This window comes from Schistocerca americana, chromosome 7 (assembly GCF_021461395.2).
Source record: "Schistocerca americana isolate TAMUIC-IGC-003095 chromosome 7, iqSchAmer2.1, whole genome shotgun sequence".
In the NCBI taxonomy this organism is placed as follows: domain Eukaryota; kingdom Metazoa; phylum Arthropoda; class Insecta; order Orthoptera; family Acrididae; genus Schistocerca; species Schistocerca americana.
This window is the reverse complement of record NC_060125.1, coordinates 314,544,636-314,567,493: the sequence shown is the minus strand read 5'-3', so window position 1 is coordinate 314,567,493 and position 22,858 is coordinate 314,544,636.

The following is a 22,858-nucleotide window of genomic DNA, read 5'->3' as shown; positions in this document are numbered from 1 at the left end:
CCACGCTGTCGCGGCATGCTACCAGTGTTAAAGACTGCGATGGAGCTCCGTATGCCACGGCAAACTGGCTGACACTGACGGCGGCGGTGCACAAATGCTGCGCAGCTAGCGCCATTCGACGGCCAACACCGCGGTTCCTGGTGTGTCCGCTGTGCCGTGCGTGTGATCATTGCTTGTACAGCCCTCTCGCAGTGTCCGGAGCAAGTATGGTGGGTCTGACACACCGGTGTCAATGTGTTCTTTTTTCCATTTCCAGGAGTGTATTACTATATTAGCAGTTTTCCAGAGTTTTGGAATTCTGCCTGTTAGTGGTGCCTCGTTGAACATGTTAGTAAGGAAAGGTGTGATTTGTGTTACTGTTTGTTTTAATGTTTCTGAAAGTATTTTGTCTGGGCCATGTGCTTTTCGGTTTTTAAGCGTGCTGATTACCGTCGCGAGTTCTGCTTGCACGAATGGCATGGTTACACTTTCACTGATCTATGGTTGCCTCGTGCTCTCTCTTAGGTCAGCGTGGTGTCGCTCGTCTTGTGTGGAGTCGTCATCAGGGAGGAGCCTGTTCAGAAGATGTTCTGCAGTGCTTCTCCATCCTCTGGTCATTGTGCCGTCAGCTTGTTTTGGTGTTGACAGAACTGTCGGTGTCTTAACTCGTTCTGTTTCTATCTTGAATGGTTGTCCCCAGATGTCGTTCTGTAGCTGGGTTTTTACAAAATTGGTCCAGTAGCCTAGCTTTGTTGTCTTTAGTTGTTTTTGGTATTTTTGTTTAGCGTCACGATATAGATCAAGTCTTATCTGTCTTTCTGAAGCTGTCTTTGCTTGTTAGTAGTACTTTCTTCTGTCCAGTGAATCCTTCCTTAGTCTTGCCAGTTCAGTCGACCAGGATTGTTTTCGTCCCCACCCAGTTTTTGCCCATGGTATAGCTGCTTCCTGTGCTCTTTGTATGGTACCTGTCAGTACATGCCTTTTTGTAATCTATACTGCCTTGAGCAGTGTGTAATGACGACGTCTCAACAATATCTCGAACTTTTTGCCAGTCGGCTCTTCCTATGAGTAAATGCTGATGTTCATGGTCCATGTTATGTGTATTGATATATCTGTCCGTGGTTATGACGATTGCTTGTGGTCGCTGCGTTTGGCTCTATCTAATACCCTCCATGTATTGACTAGTGGAAAAGACTTTGCGTTCCCTAGAGAAAGGTCTGTGTTACTTACACCACCGGCGTCTCCGCGGTAGGTAGGTGGCTGACCCTCCCTATTCAGTATGAAGAGGTTGCAGTCATTTACCACGTCAAGCACTAGTTGCCCTCTGTTGTAGGTTCTATCTGAGTTCCACAAGGGGGATTTTGCGTTGATATCAGTTACAATGAGCAGCCTTTTTCTTTCTGAGTGTCGTTCAGTGTCTTTTATTTCGTCTAAGAAAGGTTCTATATCATAGAAGTACTGAGCGTAAATAGACGACATGAGCCATACATCCTGTCCATCTGTTATAGGGACTATCTGAAGTTTTACTGTAGCAGATAGGTTCGAAAAAGATGACTCGTTTAGAGATACGATAGTGTCAGAAATATGATTCTCTAGTGGCTGTAATCATTAAAGGACTTCATCAGATACAGTGCAGGTATGTTGTTGAATGGAAAGACTTGATTCCAAATCATAGACATCATTTCTACCGAAAGCGTATCACTAGAGATCTGAAAAGCTAGTATCATTTCTAACGATCACAATTAGCACACCACCTACTGTTCGTGATCCTTCTCAATCAATCATCGCCTATAACCCAGTTGATATATCACTGAACCTCTGACATGGCATCGAGACATAATGCATTACAAATACTGGAGAAATATCTAGTGGTGGCATTAGGGAGTTGCAAACACTGGTTTCATACCACATTCCTTAGCTGAATCACTTTCTAAATTCGGTAATTTAATTACGAGGATGCACCGTCGGCGACGTGTAACCGCACTTTTGGTCTGATAATATACACTCTGACGATCACCGTCTATACTCAGTGTCGCGGTATTTGTCTGAAAAAACCACTTCATTTGGAGGTAATGCCATACCTCGATTTATAAAGCTGGTGTAGCTTTTAACATGGACATTTGTGTGCACCTGTAGAACCAAGACCGCTTGTGATAGTAATATGGTCGTGTTTTTTAACTTCTAGTGGCTTGCAAGACGATTGCGTCTTTCTAAGACACAGTGCTACCACTTGCAAGAAAAGCTTATGAGATATGTCCACCCATCGCTGATTTTCGGTCAGTATAATTTCGTATCGCTAGCAATCGGTTATTGGCCTAGTATTATACTTAGTAGTAGGGGATGCGTGATAGTTTTGCCTTGAGCTCAAATTGTTCAAATGGCTCTAAGCACTAAGGGACTTAACATCTGAGGTCATCAGTCCCATAGACTTAGAACTACTTAAACATAACTAACCTAAGAACATCACACACATCCATGCTCGAGGCAGGATTCGAATATGCGACCAACAGCAGCGTGCCTCCGGACTGAAGCGCCTAGAACCGCTAGGCCACTGCGGCCGCCTTGCCTTGACCATCAGGCTTATAAAGTATGTGTGTGTGTTCTGACATGGGCAAAGGGAATGACTATGTCCAGTCGTATGGAAGGTATCTATTTGACATGGAATGCTGTGATAGCATAGGGGAAAGTATGTCAAGTAATAAGAATGGTACAGATACTTCTATTTCCAGAGCCACAGCCGTCAGCAGGGTGTACTTCCGATGCTTCGCTCATTGTCGAATGTCATCCAGTTGAGACTGTGATCGTAATATTTAATTGTAAGTACAGTGATAAAATACATATGTGGCCGGTTTCCTAGGATGATTCTGTATGCGCCAGTGGCCTGTGGCGAGAATGATTCACGTTTCCGACTAACAGTAGGAGCTGTCGCAATGAAGAGGCCTACTGGGATGCAGGAATGTAGCTGACTAAACCGTGTCGTCCTGTAGACGGCCGAATAGCGAACTAATACTTAGTATGTGTTGGATAGCTTTCGTGATAGCGTGGAAATTTGAGGAGATTCAATATGGACGTGTGTTTGCGCTGGACCATTATTCCCTCCCATGTAAATTGTCCGCTTGACTGCTTCTAAACGTTTCACGCCTTCATTTAGGTGAGAGAACATCGATTGTGGTATGTGCATCTAGCAGGCGAAAGACGGGTGGAAGACAGGATTGCTGGTTCTCTAGACATGAGAAACACCTTAGCTGACTTTGTAAATTATAGGAATGATTTGGAATCTGTTACATCACCGACATCGGTATTCGGGAGTGCAAATATGTTTCCTCTATTTTTTCGAGTTTTCATGTAAATATCTTCGCAGACGGGATAAGTTTCTAGTTACTCAATGGGTTACAGCACGCTCCACCTCGCTCAAGTTATGGGTTTATAGAGAAATAATTTCGAATCTATATCTTCGAAGTTATGTCCGCAAGCAATCGGTAGCATACTGCTAAGTGCTTGATATTGAGAAGTATCGCGTAAATGATATAATATTCTGGCAAACCATGTGAAAATACATATGTTCTTGTAATCACAGAGTCTGGAGATGTATGTATAAAGGAAGCAAGCAAGCAAATAGGTCGGTTCCAGAAACAGTGACGCCTTTGTGCCAAGGGGAACCAACCTAGCCTTTGTACAACAGTCTTTGCAGTATATGTACGAGTGTCTGGGGTCGCTACTGCGTGTCCTATGATGGGGGACGTATAGATTCAGCACATCCGTAGCCACAAGGGAATGAAACATTTTTTTTACTTGAAAAATTATGTGCGAGGAGACATATCGAGTACATTACTCGGTATCAGACTGTGGCAGCAATCCTAATGTTTACTTGTAGTTACACTGATAAATATGTGCCTGATTCCCAATATTCTTATGAGTCTGGAGATGGCCGTAGAAAGAATAGCAGCAAGCAATCACGTCAAGACTGGAAACAGCATCTCAGCGGACGCCTTTGTTCCGATATGGGACTTGCCGATCCATTGTACACCAGTTCAGAGGATCCGAGAAAGCTTTCGGCTTATGACGGTTTCGCTCGTGGGTCCCCTGGTTGAGTGAATAGTGAACTAATACCCAATACTAATATACTAATACTAGTGAACTAATGCCTTCGGGACTGCATGTGTCGCGTGTATACTCTGTGGAAATTTGAGAAGATTCAATATGACGAGTGTTTACACTGGGAGTATTGATAGCATTCGAACACCTATCGCTTAGGTCCTCCTGGGGTGGGCGCTCATTCACGGCAAGTTGGCCTCTCTCTGGCTGACACGCGCTTCTGCGGCTGCGGTCATGGGCTGTATTACGGGGGCAGTTTCCGCCGTTGGCGCTGCGCTGCGGCACAGTGAGTCTGTGGGATTGGGATGTATTTGACGATATGTAGACCACTTTTGCAGGCTTTAATTGTCAGTGCAATACGGCGATCTGTACAAAATAGAGTTTTGCCGCTGAAAGTCTCGTCTGCAGAAAAAAAAACGGCGGACAATGCTCCCACACTGGTAGCAGCCGCAGTTTGACGGGTAAATTCAATAAGAGACGGGCTGTCCCATTACGATCATCATGAAGAATGCATTCGGTGTTATTCTGGCTATTTTCGTAAACAGGTTCTGTTAGGATAAGGATTTCCATACAGGCAACCAGAATTTCCATGCAGACAAGCTGAGAAATCACGAAAGTTCCTACAAAAGCGACGTTAACTGTTTCTGCAGCACTTTACTATTTCCGAGAGGTAGACTTGGCTCTTATTTACCTACACATGTGATGTCAGTATAAAGTTGAGAACCTTTTAGGTGCGCCTGTGAGGGTGACCGCTATGCAAACATCCCTCTTAGTGCTGGACCTGCAGGTCTGCGTCATTGCGCCAGCAATGGTGCCTAGATGAACACGTATTTTGACAGGTATTTCTCAGGTGTCATGTATGGAAGGGATGCTACCGCCTCATCCTTGCGGGACCCTAACTGACCACTACGCGTCTTTCGGCAGCCGCGTCGTCACTTCGTGGAGGCCGCCGGTGCAACCGGACTCTTGGGAGCGTGTGCGGTAGCGTCCTGCGAGGTCCAGTGGGCAGGGGATGGTGGGCGGTGCGTGCTGCGCAATCTAAAGATTTTTAACTGTGTAATTACGTATGATATGTGTTTCGTGAGGTCCTTCCCCTCCACTGCAGAGCCGCCAATTTCCAGGTAGAGGAAGGGAGGGGAAGAGGAGAGGGGGCGGGAATGAGGTGGCGAGGATGGTAATCGATTTCCTGAAAAATTCTTTAAATAAATAATCAAACTCTATTCCATACACTGCCTTGAACCCCTAAATTGTTTAAATAAACAATATTCCACACAGAGTCTAAACTGTTTAAACCATATTCCATGCGCGACTGCTACGGTCGCAGGTTCGAATCCTGCCTCGGGCATGAATGTGTGTGATGTCCTTAGGTTAGTTAGGTTTAAGTAGTTCTAAGTTATAGGGGACTGAGACCACAGAAGTTAAGTCCCATAGTGCTCAGAGCCATTTTTGAACCATATTCCATACACAGCAATCGATTTCCAAACAAATTCCTTAACTAAATAAATAAACTATCCATACACTGCCATAAATAACTAAACAATATTCGATACATTGTCTGAATTGTTTAAACAATATTCCATACACTACAATCGAATTCCCTCCAAATGACCGACCAACTGAGTCATTTTGATACTTATTTTCGGGAGAGAGGGCGGAAGGGGAGGGGGTTTACCAGAGGGGAGAGGTTAATTAATTGATCCATTTAATTAAGTAGTCAAATTGGTAAGAGTGAGAGCGGCTATCCAATAACTCAGGCCTGAAAGTGTACCTGTAGCAGCGTGAGGGTTCGAGGTTAGCTGAGGGGGGAGGGTAGTGGGAGGGAGTGGGGGAACAATAGGTTAAGTGCCTGTCAATGAAAAGGAAGGATCCTTTTAGCAGAACAATAGTTTAAGGACCTGTCAATCAAAGGAGAACAATAGGTTAATGACCTGTCAATCAAATGAGAAGAATAGGTTTGCCCCAGATTGCATTAATGAAGCAATGTTCCAGTTGCTTTTCCTGAATGCACGCGACTGCTGTCAGCCAAACTTAACTAACTCCATCAGATAGTGTTCCTTTGAAATCAAAGCGGCCTCAATTAGAAGTGGTAATTTGATCAGCCAGATGGACCAAAGAGTGTCATCTAGCACAATGGCGGGTAAAACAGCCTCACGTAGATGGCGCCATAGTTGCGAAGAAGATCTGCCACCAATCCATTCTTCGTAAATGACCTGGCGCAGCTGTTGTATAGGTGTGTTGCAGACGTCTGCTATCCGTGGGTATGACCAGATACCATGAGATCTGAGTCGGGTCTACAGACGTCTGAATCGGATCTGTACCCAGAAGCTTAAACCCGACTCAGACCCACATTATTTTGTGGTTGAGTTCATTTCCCTCTAGTCGCAAGAAGGTTTGTTAATAATTTATAACGACATTAGAAACGCACGTAACACTTGTGAATCATGAACAAATAGGTACAAAATTTGAAAGCAGATACGAGAAAATATCAGTGTACTGTGCAACAGCGTAAAAGCAAACGGATTCATAGGTGTTTACATGAGATGTATTTTTTACCGAATTAGAACAAACATGCACTATTTTGTGATTTCTTTTTACTTATAGAATTGAAATTAACACACGAGAAGCTGCATCGTAACACTAAACATTTAACAATTACCTTCTTTCTACGCATTGTTTAAATTACGATTTATCGCGAGTATGAAATCAGTTCTCTGTATGTTTATAGTAACTGTTAATGAACAAAAGTTCATGAACATATTGAGGATTTATTCATGACTATTTTTCCTGAATAATGTTACGTCCATACTAAATGTCCTTTCACCCACAGCACTGGTAGAAGGAATAGCAAATATATTTTTTTCTAATTGTGATAGTTTGGGAGTGTTGAGGATTTTTTCTCCGTCAATCAAGGAGTCGATCGTCGTCAAAGTCTGATTTGTGAATTACTTGATACACAGACACACCGTCACTTTGTGCTTCATCAGCGTCCTACGCTCACTGTCGTGAACAGTTCTGGTCCTCTGGAATTCTCTGTTCCTTGTCTCGTCCAGTTGCTGCATTTCGACTGTACTTTGTGGAATTCTCCTACAAAGATCTCTATCAGCTGATCGTTCTTCTTCTTTTTCTGCTGGAGAGGAAGGCATTCTCATATTTCGAAAAGGGGGTGTGAGGAACGTAGCGATCTTGTGATTCATCTCAAGATTAACTTTCTGATGCATGCACTGCGAAGCTCTCGTTGCCAGTTTTTTCATCATTCCAGACTCGTCCAAACCTCTGAGAATGCCAGACAAGTAATACATTATTTTCGTGTAAAGTAGGAGGCCATTCTCTATTGTAGGATATTCCTCCTATTGCTATTTGGCTGTTTGATTGTGAAACGGTTTTAAATAACCTATCAAATTTCAGAGGAGATGCTTGTCTATTCCATCTGCTTTTACAGACTTGTTATTTCCCTGCACCATCTCCTTAATCTGTTCGAACCGAGACAAGAGTGACTCCAACATGGTTATTTTTTAGTTCCAACGTGTGTCACATTCCAGGTGCAGAGACTTCTCTAATTTTGACTTCAGTCCCGCACTTTTCATATATGGTATTAAGTTTTTGTAAATCGATATTTGTTCAATCGATTCACAACGATTTTCACCCAACCAATGATATGTATCGAATGTGCGGCGAGAGACTGTCGTGCATATATTTGTGCAAGACATAACTGCCTTTCGTATTCCTTTAACGCACTCACGATATTAGACTACTGATCATTACCTACACTAGCTTCGACAAGTGTTCTTCGTCCATTCTGAATGGGGTAAATTTAAGAAGCAGCTCCTGTAAAATAGCTTCTCCTGTCTTGGGCTCGTCTATAAACTTTAGAGAAAGAAGTACTCTGTTCATTAGGGAGCATTCCTCATTGATGTTATTAACTGACACTGTAATATAATGTAGTTTTCTAAAATCATTTGTTCGTACGTCCGTGCTGGCTAAACACCCACCTTGTCTAGTTGCTACAACAATTTTCGGAGGGACAGTTATTCTTGCAATTTCTGCACTGTTGGGAAATTCTCGAGCAAGTGTCGTAGGGTGAGGTAGAAGTTCTTTGGCGTTTATCATTCCGACAGTTGCTCCCAGGGTGACAGCCTCCTGGATGAATTTATGAATTTATTAAATCCTCTCCCCTCCAAAGATTCGCACGTCTAGTGTCACATATTGCGCAGTGGCCTTCTTGAAACGATCGCTCACGTCCAGAGGTAAAGATATAAAACTGCAAAATGTGTAAAGGGTTCAGAATATCGGCGGTATTATTCACTGAGAAATGCAAGTCTATAATGATAGACAACAAGATCAAGATAAATAAGACGAAGTCTACGACAGTATATATAATATTATTTTTACCTGTTTTTAAAATCTCTTCTTCTGTCGGTACACTCTTATCTTTGCAGAATTTTTTAGTCAACGTACCTAATCAAATTCCTATTGCCCAGTGATGACTTACGATAATATCTGCTTTCATTTCACTCACTGAACAAATCCAGGAATACTAGCGCTATTTTGATTACTCAGTACGTAAAAATTATCTCAGACTTTGCGTTTTGCTCTTGGACTTGGGTATTTGATACGCGTTAACTCCGCCTTCATAGTACTTTCTTTTATATATCCTCCACTTGCGAAATGGATAGGCCTAATACAGCCATTGCTTCTCAGTACAGTCCGCAGTAAAAGATACAAAATTCCAGTTCACAGCAAGCAAATAGTCAAGGAAACTCCACGAGCGCTAACAAACGACTATATAATTGTCAGTTGTTGAACTCCGGGTGAAATGGGTCATCGGCACTAAGGAACATATGTCCGTTACAGACCCGGTCAGATATGCAAATACACGACATGTCCGAATAGTTAAGCAGCTTGCACACTTGTTCAACACACGTTAACAGTCGCCAGACCCTCTCCACTCAGATCCGCTTATACCCGAGAGATCCGACTCGGTGGCATGATTTCCCTTACTGGCACAGGACCTTATATATGCCTAGTCTCCTTAGATCTAGGTTTTCTTTAACAGAGGTCAGCATCGGCTGCACTCGCGCTGGAGGGCGGGAGACACATTTTATGTGATGTTTCTTGAACAGCCTGCCGATCTTCAAGGACACACCACCAACATTGGAGTAGAAAAACCACACCACCCTCGTGGAGTTCTACGTTTCTTCTGGCTGTTCTTGAGGTTTTGTGTGCAGGTCGGAATGCATTACGAATCGGTTTACCAGAGAACCCGTTTTGTACAAACACAGAGCAAAAATGGCTAAGTTCCGCCGATAAACTCCCTGAATCAGAGCTAAGTCTAGCCTTCCATGAATAATACGCCAGTGTGTTGAGATGGATTATGGCAGCTCGTAGTTCGTAGATACAGGTCAGTATGACTTGTTTTACGAAATACACTGTGACCCAAGGACTCATCTTCTTTTCTGCGGACGAAGACGTCTAAGAAAGCGAGTTCTCCATTTTCCTCCACTTCCATGGTGAAGCAAATCCTCAGATGGAGGGAGTTAAGGTGTTCCAGAAATGCAGGATGTGTTGCTGTTCCATGTGGCCATAATACAAAGCTGTCTTCTACATACGAGGGTTGGAACTTTAATAGTGGCAACTATTTATTTACAGCTTGTACAAAATAGAAACGTGTTTCAAAGTTTCACTGACCTTCAAAGTAGTCACTAGCATTGTGTATAACCCGTTGCTAGCGATGTGGAAGTCGTAGGATACTATTAGCAATGCCAGTTGTGTTGACAGTTCGAGGGGCGCGGTCTATTGCCCGACGAATTTGTAGCAGTTCTCAAGCGAATGCCATGAAGTGTTTCCTTCAGTTTAGAAATCGAGTTGAACTCACGAGGGCTTAAGTCAGAAGAGTGCAGTAGGTGGTATAGCACTTAGCAGCTCCATCAGTCAAACGAATCAGTAACAGCTTGCACTGAACGTGCTTGGGCATTGTTCTGCAAAATGATGGTCAGGTCCTGCAGAAATTGTCATCACTTCTGTCTCTAAGCTAGTCGTACGTTGTGTACCAAAAATGAACAGGTGTCTGTTGCAAACTGAGAGATGCAGATAAAACTACGATTCAAATTTGACGCTAGTTCAGAATGTTTAAAAAACAAATATGCACTTAACTCAGAACCTACCGTCCTGCGATAAGCGAGTAGTGTAAGTATGTCATTTTCTTCTTTAGACAAATCCACGACTGAAGACTAATGCGGCAGTCGCGGCGATTCGTCTGCGCATGCGCAACGTTCCTTGCTGTCGCCATATGGGCGTTGCTTTCAAGGTGTAGAAGGCAGAGCGACAAACCGACGCCTCTGCGTAACGTGACTCTCCCAATGGGTCGCGCACCCTGTGCAGTAAGCGTCAGATTCCTGTAACTGTTCACGCTGATTTCCAGTCTATTTGTTTACAAGAACTATAACTTACTAGTTTTAGTTATTCTAGAAGTAATCTAATTATACAATTTATGGTACTGTGCTTCTAGACCGCTATTATCACGAATATTAATATTTGTATGTTCTCAGTAACCGGTCGTTAAATGTTCCATTTCACCTCTTTCCTGGTATCAACAAATCGTCATTGAAAACTGCACGTGATATTTCTAATCCGCATTGCCGATGCACTGCTGACACATCTAAGAACAATTACGAAGATGGTTCAAATGGCTCTGAGCACTATGGGACTTAACTTCTGAGGTCATCAGTCCTCCAGAACTTAGAACTACTTAAATCTAACTAACCTAAGGACATCGCACACATCCATGCCCGAGGCAGGATTCGAACCTGCGACCGTAGCGGTCGTGCGGTTCCAGACTGTAGCGCCTAGAAGCGCTCGGCCACTGCGGCCGGCAATTACGAAGAAATAGACAACAAAGTCTAGATACATGAATGGTGACTTAGTTCTTGAACTTAATCTTCGCACATAATCACTAATATCGTCGCATCTGCTTCATTTCACAAATGAGGGAGCATCATTCTTCAGCATACAGAAATGGTAGCGCATTGTTTATATCCTTAAAAAAATTAAATCACATTGTTTCCTACATTCCGCCCTTATATGTTTGGCTACATATTGTCATGCTCGAAAACCAGTACGTTGACTACTCCTCTATATTACTGGGTCACAGACGTACTGCAAGTGTAGCAGCAAAAAATCTGCTTCTCTATCATGCAAATAGTTGTACGGTGCGTCGAAGAAGATATTGTTTAGGTTTTATATACAGAGATGACAAAAGTCACGGTATAGCGAGATGCATGTATACAGCTGACGGTAGCACTGCATACACAAGGAATTGGCGGAGATGTCATTTGTAGTCAGATGATTCGTGTGAAAAGGTTCCCGATGTGATTAAGGCCGCACAACAGGGATTAACAGACTTTGAACGCAGAATGGTAGTTGCAATTAGATGCATGCGACATTCCATTTCAGAAGCCGTCAGGGAATTCAACATTCTGAGATCCACAGTTTCAAAAGTGTGTCTAAAATACCAAATTTCAGGTATTACCTCTCACCAAGGACAATGCAGTGGCCGACGGTCTTCACTTAACGACCGAGAGCAACGGTGCTTGTGTACTGTTGTCAGTGCTAACAGACAAGTAACACTGCATGAAACAATCGCAGAAATCAGTGTTGGGTGTACGAGGAATTGGACGTACGAGGAATGTATCCGTTAGGACAGTGTGGCGAAATTTGGCGTTAATCGGCCATGGCAGCAGGCCACCAACGCGATTGCCTTTGCTAAAAGCACGACGTCGCCTGCAGCGGCTCTCCTGGACTCGTGACCATATCGGTTCTACCACAGTCGTCTGGAAAACCAAGACCTGGTCAGTTGAGTCCCGATTTCAGGTAGTTAGAGCTGATGTCAGGGTTTGAGTCTGACGCAGACCCCACGAAGCCACGGACCCATGTTGTTAACAAGGCACTGTGCAAGTTGGTGGTGGTTCCATAATGGCATGGGCCGTGTTTACATGGAATGGACTGGATTATCTAGTCCATGTGAACCGATCTTTGACTGGAAATGGTTATGTTCGGCTACTTGGAGACCATCTGTGGCCATTCACGGAGTTCATGTTCCCAGACAACGATGGAATTTTTATGGATGACAATGTACCATTTCACTGGGCCACAGTTGTTCGCGATTGGTCCCGAAGAACATTCTGTGCAATTCGAGTGAATGATCTGGCCAGCCTGCCATAGAACATTTGTGGGACATAAACGAGAGGGCTTTTCGTGTAAAAAATCCTGTTCTGGCAACACTTTGGCCATTATGGACGGCTACAGAAGAGCATGGCTCAATATTTTTGCAGAGTCGTTCCAACGACTTGTTGAATCTAAGCCACATAGAGGTGCTGCGGTACGCCGGGCAAACGGAGTACCGACATGATATTAGGAGATATCCCATGACTTTTGTCACCTCAGTGCATTATGCTCCCTTTCCACTATCGCCAGAAGACTGGTTGGTTGTTTGCAGCTGTGTCCACTATTGCTAGCGTAATTTTATCTTCATTGCTTCTAATGGGGCGGTATGTAGGGTGCCGTAGAATATTCATAGATTCCGTCCTGATATCACCTGCTTCATATTTTCAAAGAATTGCTTTCGCGAGATAGACTGAAGACCTAAAACATTATGACCACTACCAGGTGAGAGACTGAAGGCCATCTGATAGCATTGTGGGCACATTATGCGGTAAGGAAAGAGACGAATGGAGAACACCTATAAACTCTAAAAAGTATTGTAAAGCGTTCCATGGGGTCTCTGTGTACGACTCCACTCCCACGTATTCCATCTTAATCAACAAACCTCTTCATGACTACCTCACCAAAGCCAGCCTCTTCGCATCCTACCTGGAAGACACTTTCGCCATCCCCCATGATTCTAAAATTATTAACTTTACGGATCCCTAAGTGTATGAATGTGCAAATGTAGATATAGCATGCCTCACACCAGACTTCCTGTGCTTACACAACGCTTCACAAACAGGACTAAACAAGTCAGTAATAGCTGAAGAGATTACATAAACACTCACTAAAATGGAAACACTGCTACCAGTCACGATACAGCTAACTAATTCCACGTAAAGACTAGTCCTAGAGTCTGTCACGAAACCTTGACGTCCTCCGGGATACCATCATCTACACAGGTCATTACCCAGAAATAGCCACAGTCCTAGTTTTCTTGAAACCTGATAAACTGCTTTCGCAGACGCTATCAGCCTATCAGCCTGCCCTGAGTTTTTAGCACAATCCTTGAAACCATCCTTACCCAACGAATCCATCAGCACCTTACAGCCTATCTACGCATCCCCAACATCCATTGTGGCTTTCGTCCTAACTGTTACTTACTCTCCTCATCTCCCATCAACTAAATAAATGGCATTGCTCCTTATTTGTATCCCTTGACACCCAGAAAGCGATTGACAGGATGTAGCATTCTGAACTGTTCTTCAAACTACAAACCTATGCTCTCCCTGTCAACTATGTCTGCCTTACAGTTCTATTCCTTCACCACCATCCTACATTTGTCACTATCAACCCCACTTGCTCCCATATACTCCACCTTTCATGCACCTTCATGCCTTATACACTCCCCCCCCCCCCCCCCCCTCCCCGCAGAATTTCAATCAACTTTCACCTGCCACTTCACAAGGATTAAATCCATCCTGAGATACAGCCCTCTTTCCAACCCTAGCGGCAATGGTCCACCTCACACATGTTTAAGTTTTACTCACTCCTCCTTCGTCTCCTCCACTTCACTGACCTTTAGTCGCCACCTGCGTTTCCACAGGACCTCAGAGTCATACTCAATATGCTACTTTCAGCATGGTCATTCTCATGCTCCAGCAGCATCACCATTACACCATAGCATCATTCACATTACCATCAATGATTCTACTTTAACTGCATTGTAAAATCATGTAAGAAGCCTTAAAAATCGTAAGTATTGTTCACCAATGTGTTTATTTTAAAAAGAAGATCACCTATTGCCATATGTTTTTCTGTAAAAGTCAAAAATATTCTCCACCAGTGTGTTTCTTTAAACACCATTTATTGCCATCTATTATTATGTATTTTAAAACATCTTTTCAGCATGTGTAACCTTTGGCTGAAAAGCGGTTTTGTTCACTGCCAGATCACCTCTTCCTGGCGAACTGCAATAAAAAAGAACAAAAGAATGACGAATCATTTTAGCGACGATATAAGCTGCATATGAGAAAATTCACTCACAGACGTCTCTGACACGTGGCAGTTTGTTATGATCTGGAACCTGGGAATGAGGACATCTGGAATGAAGAAGCTGGTCAGCTGCCCACATGCTGTTGTTGTGAGCATGTATAGATAGTACTTGAAGGATGGTCAAACTACAAGTAGGAGATAAAGTGTTGGACACCCATGCCTCATCACAGAACGTGGAGGTCTGATGTTGCCTGTTGTGTAAATCACAATAGGTGGTGGTCTGTGGGCGATATGATGACAGAGTACAAAGTTGGTACAGGCACAAGTGTTTCCAAACTCGCTGTTCGCTGCACATCGTTGAACATGGGGCTCTGTAGCAGACAACAGTAGTTGTGCAGTGGTGATACAAGCACAGATAATGATCTTATGTCAAGGACTCTGATAAGACTTCAAGGGGTAGCATGCTACACCTGAGGCAATTGAGCTTGTTATCTTCAAGATCACACACCACCTGATACCCCCAGGGACCCCCTACCCCACTGCTATTCACAATTTGTTGCAATGTCAGCGATTTTCTCTCACTTTTCAAGAAGATGCAGACGTAAATATTGGACTAAACAATTGGTAAACTGTGAAAAATACATACCAAGTCATTACCATGCATTATTGTGTCTGACATCACTGTATGGATGCCTTAGAGGGGTCTTACTACAGGATTATAATACACTCGTAAATAACAATGGACAAATCCAAATATGTACACTCACAACACATTGCTAGATGTACCCTGTATACAGTACCTAGTGGAGGCATAGGATGGGAATAGCAGCGAAAACACTTTATTAAAAAACTAAATAAAAATCGTGATTTTCAATCCTGCTCATAACCATTGTATCTGTTTTTTATGTTGTTCCTTTGTGTGGTGTTGTTATAAACTAAACTGGTTTCCTAGTCTTACACTTTTGTGTATGTCTATGTTGAATGTGAAGCTGAACAATGCAAGTGGTGTGATTACATAAACACTATTTAATAAAAGGAGTCGACAAATGTCTGAAATTGCGTAACTGTATTGAAATTAGCAGTTAACAAAAATAATTAGGAAACCTAAAACTATACATTAAATATATGTAAGATGTTCTGTGAAATTCTGTATTGTGCAGTGCAGTGAACAGTGCTACAATGCATGATATCGCAGTACGTACTCGCATTTCCAATGTACAAAACTACAGAATAAAATTTCTACTAGTAAGAAAACGGATTTGGAAAGAATTACTGTCCAAAAAGCTTCTATTAATGTACTCATACTGACCAAATAAAATTCCAAAGAAAAAATAAGCCATACTTGAATGTAGTACTGCACTGCAAGAACAAGAATGTCTGCATAAGAAATGAAATCTGAACTTAACCTAAACTGAACCTTACAATTTTGAAATGCCATGCTTATCTTTGAAAGATCTTATTATGTCCTAACTGATGTTAAATTGGTCCTGAACAATTTTCATGGTCTATCTTATGGCAATAGAAACTTGGTACTGCTCGAAAGTGGCGAATATTAAAAATGCACTGCAGCAGCAAACCAGCTAAAGAAAAGAAATTTTTTCCAGTGCAACACAAGGAAGAGTAACTATGCTAAGAACTTCATGCTTTACTCATTAGCAACTATGTCCCACTAAGTGCAATGTGGCGACAAATAATTGCAAAATAAAATTTTCGTGAGAAGAGGATGGTAGAACCTCGACTTGTAAATGATTAAAAAGGAGACTAGTATTCAAAACTGTATTGTGAACCTCAGTCCTTAACGATTACAATCAATTTTACAAAAATCACTTCTTATAAAAAGCATGACTGCCATGAAATTACTTAAAAGAATAGTAAAGGAGTTGTGAACCTATACCTCTGGGTGCCAGATATGTGAGCAGGTAACTTTTATTGTTCATGTCTGGGCAGTCAGACTAACAAACCCAAATCAATAAAGAAAAATCACCGAAAATTTACCTTTCACAAACTTCTCATAAATTATGTAAGAGCAACCAACACAGTGACAAAATTATCTGAAAATCTTCACAATTCTCAAATGAAGCAATACAAGATCATATTTCTGGAAAGTAACATTCTCTGCATTTGCATCTCTGTGTTCTGCTAGTTATTTCTAGACTGCTTAGCAGCATAACCAACATCCGACTCCCTCACATACTTCTCACAGAATGTTACTAGCAATGACAATACTACTTACAACGAAAGACCACATTTCTTATACACTACTCGGAACAGGGGGGGGGCTCCTTTATAGGTTTGCAGGTTTGCGCTACCCCCAGGAATAATTTTGTTAAAATTAGTTAACTTTATGAGCTTTCTATACAAGTGAAGAAATAGCGTGCCATTACTCTCTTTTGAAATGCCTGGGCTCTGAGTGCCGAACACAGCCGAGTGGGACGAAAATGTGCCGACTGGTCTAGGGTTACGCAAACGCAGCCTTGGGTGTCTCAGGGGTTGCGCGGAGTGCAGGGGCAATGCTTGGCAACATTGTTCTCATATGCTGGCCTTGTGTGTATAAACACCCCAAGCGAGCCACTCGGGAGTGGAGGGGGAAGCCGGGTGCGAACAGAGCAACATCGCCCCCGACGCACCGACGGGACAACATCTCTTCCCCACGCCACAAGGATGACTGTGGCTGTGGACCCGAGCCGAAATCACTTCAAGACACAGGTAGCGCCTACCATGACTGGACTGACGGAGCAATTTGCGGCCGCAATTTGTACGCTGTGGTGACTGTTTGAAGTGCAGTCATGTAGCAACCAATGGTGGCAACACCAGCAGTTCTGATCGAGTTTGTTGTCGGTTTCCTTCGTAGTGAGGCGAAGGTATAGGAACTGCCCCATATAATACCCTCCAAATAATTTCGTAATTAGGAAATATAAAAATAAAGTTTCTTTATCTTTTACCACAGTAAATAAATAAACAGTGCCAAAACAGTATAACGTAGCTAGGACCTCATGCGTGATAGAGCGGGTGTTCTCAGTCGCCTGCCAGCTGCCGTCCTTCCGAAGACAAATGGTTCAAAAGGCTCTGAGCACTATATGACTTAACATCTGAGGTCATCAGTCCCCTAGAACTTAGAACTACTTAAACCTAACTAACCTAAGGACATCACACACATCCATGCCCAAGGCAGGATTCAAACCTGCGACCGTACCGGTCGTGCGGTTCCAGACTGAAGCGCCTAGAACCGCTCGGCCACACCGGCCGGCCTTCCGAAGACAACCGGCGCGCTCAGATATTCGAACTAAGTGGGATTCTCGCGTCTCCTCACCAGTTCATGGTTCAAATGGCTCTGAGCACTATGGGACTTAACTTCTGTGGTCATCAGTCCCCTAGAACTTAGAACTACTTAAACCTAACTAACCTAAAGACATCACACACGTCCATGCCCGAGGCAGGATTCGAACCTGCGACCGCAGCAGTCCCGCGGTTCCGGACTGCGCGCCTAGAACCACTAGACCACCGCGGCCGGCCTTACCAGTTCATGTGTAGTTGCGAGCGAAGTAAATATTTCTTGTACGTTCTGTCCGTTATTTTAACGTGTGCTTTAGAGAATTTTGGGGCAACAAATGAATACGTGAAATAATGAATCACATAATTTCCTTGCTCTATGGACCCATCAACTTACACAAGTTTGGAAAAAAAGTATAAATTGACAGATTACCTAGGCTGAGTGCTTATTTAACAGTTTCGCAGACAGTTATAAGGAAAATGTCAGTTCCAATAGAAAATTTATCTCTGAACTGTAAAGCATGAATGATTGTGTGATTGTGATTTGGAAAACGCCTTATTTTGTTCTCCTTGTTTATTGTTTGGAGGAGAACTTTCGTGAACTAAACAAGGGGTCTGTGCATTCCACACCACCGTGTGTCACAAATTAGGAAACACGAACCTTCTTCGATCCATGTGAATAACGTGTTGAATCTGGCAAGTCTAGGCAATGTAAATATTAGAGTATTAGAGTGTGGTAGAAAAGGTCCGTATCAATACAAAACCAAAGAGCTATCGCTAACGGGTACATAAAAACTCTAATTATTAACTGCATTCGATTTTATGGTGTTTTGGAACTTGCCCTCAGATGAAATGATGGGACTAAATCAGTTTCAAATCCTGTCATTTTTCGTGCCTTGATAAATTTTAGTGTAGAATTAGATTGGTATTGGTATTAAAATTGTATTTAGGAAAAGAAACAGTTTTCAAAGGCACCTCTAGTACTATTCGGAATAAACACTTCTAATACCTCCTCGAAGGCTGCCATGAGAAAATCAGAAAGAAAGTTAAGCCTGTGGCGTTTTTGGCTGTAATACATGACAAAATCATCGATGTAGCCTGCTTTTTCCTGATAGTTATAGTATGTACATACATCATTACTGGAAGACTATTTGAAAGATTTTAGGACGTCATAGCTCCAGAAAAGCCTGCCGTCCAGAGTTTGGCAACGTACATCATAGAACAGATAAATCATCACTTGGACAATTGTCCACACAAACTAATAGCACAAGTACATGGTTTTAAAGAAAAGTTTTATAAGCCACCACAGATTCATTGTTGTACTCACCAGTTGAACCTGATTATTCTTAGATCCATTAGGATTAATAAAAATGGGCAAATATTTTTTACCAAAGTTTGACGACTTTGTAGCTCCTTTTCAACAGTTCCACAAAGAACAGCAGTTTTCAAGGAAACAGTACGAAAACGGGTGCCACGTTGCTTTTCTACGCGTTGGAATTTCCAGTCAAGGGATGTCAATGTCGTTTTCGAATGTGAGGAAGATATTTAAAATGCATGAATAATATGGCCAACAGGGAAAAACTATGTAATGAAAATACATCGTATAAGTCTGCAGTTCAGCAACGCTTCCGAAGGACAATGGTTCGTTTTCTGGCTCTCGCTTTTTCATAAAATTATGTTCCATGTGGATATTTTGTATACGAGTTGCAGAAAAGGGATAGTGAACTGTTATAACGACGAATAACACAATGAATGTATGGTTAAACCATTGTCCAGGAAGAGCAAGTGAAATCACAAGACCATTGACGTACTAAGCCTAGAGAACGCTGAAGTCCAAGATCCAGTATAGCATACGAATTCTAAGTCCAGAGAGCACCCAAATCAACATCGCACATCAGGTCCACCACAGCGTATCACTTCCTAATCGTGGAGTAGAACTTAGTACGATGAGAACTGACTTCTAGGCGTCAGTAGCGGCGTTACATAAGACTCCGTAGTTAATGGAACCGGCGGCTTGGGTTGCTGTGTATTCTAGGCAGCCAGTCGCTGAGTTTAATGGGTGGCCAGTTGCTGCGGTTTGAAGCGCGCAAGCGCGAAGGAGGCCCGTGATGATGCTACGCGCGCTGATAAGTGCGGCCAACGATGCGTTTCTCAGCCGCGCTTGATAATGCTCCGCTGCTCGGTGCGGAGATTAAATAATGCTGGATACCACATGACCCAACTTAAGCACGAGATCAGCTAACAGCTTTTGAGCGTAAAAGTACAAACATTAGGGAGGCGTGGCCAAAAATTCTACAGATTTTCACAAGTATTATAAACAAGCGAGAACTGAAGATGTGTAATGTACTGCAGGAGGCAAAAGAAATAAAGATGTTGTAAGGTCCGAGGCGAAGGAGAGATTTAAATTCACTGGACACCTAGTTGCATAGTTGCAGCCTCTCTCTTTCTACCACAGAAATTCACCTCTTACTCTTCCAGTTTTCTCTCGGAGCTGGTACTAAACGCTATTCTCTTTTGGGAGCAAAGAAGTGTCGAACAAAACTCTCTGTTGTGTATAGAAGAGAGGAGTACAAAAAATGTGTGGAGCTTCGAGCGTGATGGAATACATTGCTCTCCATGGGACGAGAACTCGTTTTAGTATTTTCTGAGTTCAAAGAGTGATTGAAAAATTTGAAAATATGAAGAAAAGCGTAATGGGATTCCTGTGCAAATGATCACTACAAACCAAACGGCTCTATACAGTCGAATGTAGTTAACATCGGTCCTACAGAGAAAGGTTAATAAGGCAGGCCTAGTAGTTTCTGCGTACAAATATTTGATTCTGTGCACATGTTTTGGTGTTATTACGAGTAGATGTTTCAGGATATGAGCGAACGGTCTGTTTACATCATGGATTACCAAAAAATGAGCACTACGCTCATCTTCTGTCCGTTGTTAATTGTTTTGTTGATAAGCAATGTGCAACACGATCATTTTTGGTTACGAGCCACCACAGACTCAGAGCCACTCTGGTGTCATATATCATACTATCGAAGACTTCGGTTGAAAAAGAGTGTCCAGTATGACACATCGAATAAAAAGAGGGTTCACATGTCTTTCACTGTATACCAATAAGCTTGTAACTTAACACTGCCCATGCGCGACGTACCTGGTAGCTGGCTGAGGATACACTGCCGCCTCTGCACGCCGTCAGCCGGTAAGCTCCTTGTCACAACTAGAAGCACTGCAGCAGACGCCATTTGCCGCCACGCCCCAACACACGGACATCAAGGAGGCATCGTACGAGAGACAAATAGTAGCTCCATGACTGTTAAAGAACGAGAGCATTTGGAGAATACCCAGAGCATCTAGATGCCCGCAGCACCCACGATTATAATTATGTCAGACGCTAACTGCTGGGAGCTGGGGCTTGACAAGACAGGCAGAACACCACCAGTTGAAACACGAAGTAGAGTAAAACCCAGTCTGCATTAGCTACTCTAATAATAACTTTTATAACATGTCTCTCTAATTTCCGAAAATTGAAATACTAGTGGGACAACAATCGACATACATGACATCCCTAAATTTACACAGAAACGTTTTACCACAACCATAAGGTATGAAAGGTGTAGCCCTAGCACGCAGTCGGCACGCAGTCGTGTCCGTACTCTTCTTTATGAGTAATTGATCGATGGCCTGGGAATGTTACTAGGTTGGATTAATAAAAGAGCTGTGCTTTTTGTCATGGGATAGTGAAATTGTAGGATGGTCAACAACAATGAGAGACGAGTTGTGCATTATGGAGAGTCGTTTGTTCAGTGTATGGATATGTCACTGTTTATCCGTCTCTAATTTCGTACATATTTGGTGCAGACGGTCCGTTTCATTACAGATCATTCTCTGTGAGTATAGAGTTGAAATGCTGAAAGCGTTTCGACTCCATATACATTAATATCTTCTTGTTTACTTCGTTAGAAACCTCCACACCTCTCCCCATCACAGAGACATGTATGTACATCATAGTAAATAGGAAACTTTTTCGGATTTTTGACTGGCTAGTGAATAAGAGAACCAAATATTCTCATTTAAAACCTTTATTAATTTCTACATTTACACTTACATACAGAAAACAACTCTTTCTATGTGGTAGTTTCGTATAAAAGTACAAACAATTCAGTTCTACATTAGAATCATCTAATTGTTTCTCCAGCTAGTAATTTGGCAACTACAAATAAACCAACGTTCTATAATTCCATCATGGATCTAATCTTCTGTCCTATAAAATATCTTTTACAGTCAGCTTCGTTTCTTTGTACAAATCTTCTTCTAGCTGAGTCAGCAACCCCAGAATAGTAAAGCGCTAATTATGCAGGATGTCCCATAAAAGCCGGCCGCGGTGGTCTAGCGGTTCTAGGTGCTCAGTCCGGAACCGCGCGACTGCTACGGTCGCAGGTTCGAATCCTGCCTCGGGCATGGATGTGTGCGCTGTCCTTAGGTTAGTTAGGTTTAAGTAGTTCTAAGTTCTAGGAGACTGATGACCACAGATGTTAAGTCACATAGTGCTCAGAGCCATTTGAACCATTTTTTTGTCCCATAAAAAACACTGACAACACTTAGTATGTTACGCAGGAAGGCACACTGGTTTTCAAGAAGGAATCTATATCTACAAACACACGACAGGGGCACTGGAGAGTGTCGAAGTCTGAGAAACGTTGTGACAGTTTGTTCCGACTCGTTTTGATCTCTTAATACAGAAGGTATGACACCATTTAGCCATCTGTGTACTGTGGCTGAACACTCTGAGCCTAATAACATTACCGTGCATGCGCTACATTCCACCACACAGCCCTTGCGCGCATCCTACTCTGGACTTGTGTGGTGTGCCAGTGCACTAACGTTGTTGACAGCAGTGCGACATGAACCAGTACACAGCTGCAGAAATGACCCCGGCATGGTGCTTGCATATGGCAAAGCGGATTGCAGTGAGACAGCTGCTGCAAGATTGTGTGTGGAATGTTTTCAAAGCTGAAATACTCAACACCATTCCACGTTTTCAAACATCGAGAGACGCCTCAGGGAAGCAAGAAAGTTGTACATATGTATTTTCTGCCTGAGGTGTGCCCATTCTACAGTAAAACACAAACACTTTGCGCTTGTTAGTTGCGAGTACTGCCCCCAGTCTAACGTTTGTCCTCTGGTAGGTACTGAAACGTGATGCACGTCGTCCACTATCGGTTTGAACGCTGCAGTTGCAGGGGGATATAGTAGTGGGTTAATAGGTCTCTGGCTGCACTTTTTATGTGAAACTGATATCAAATTAGTTACGCAACTTAATTAA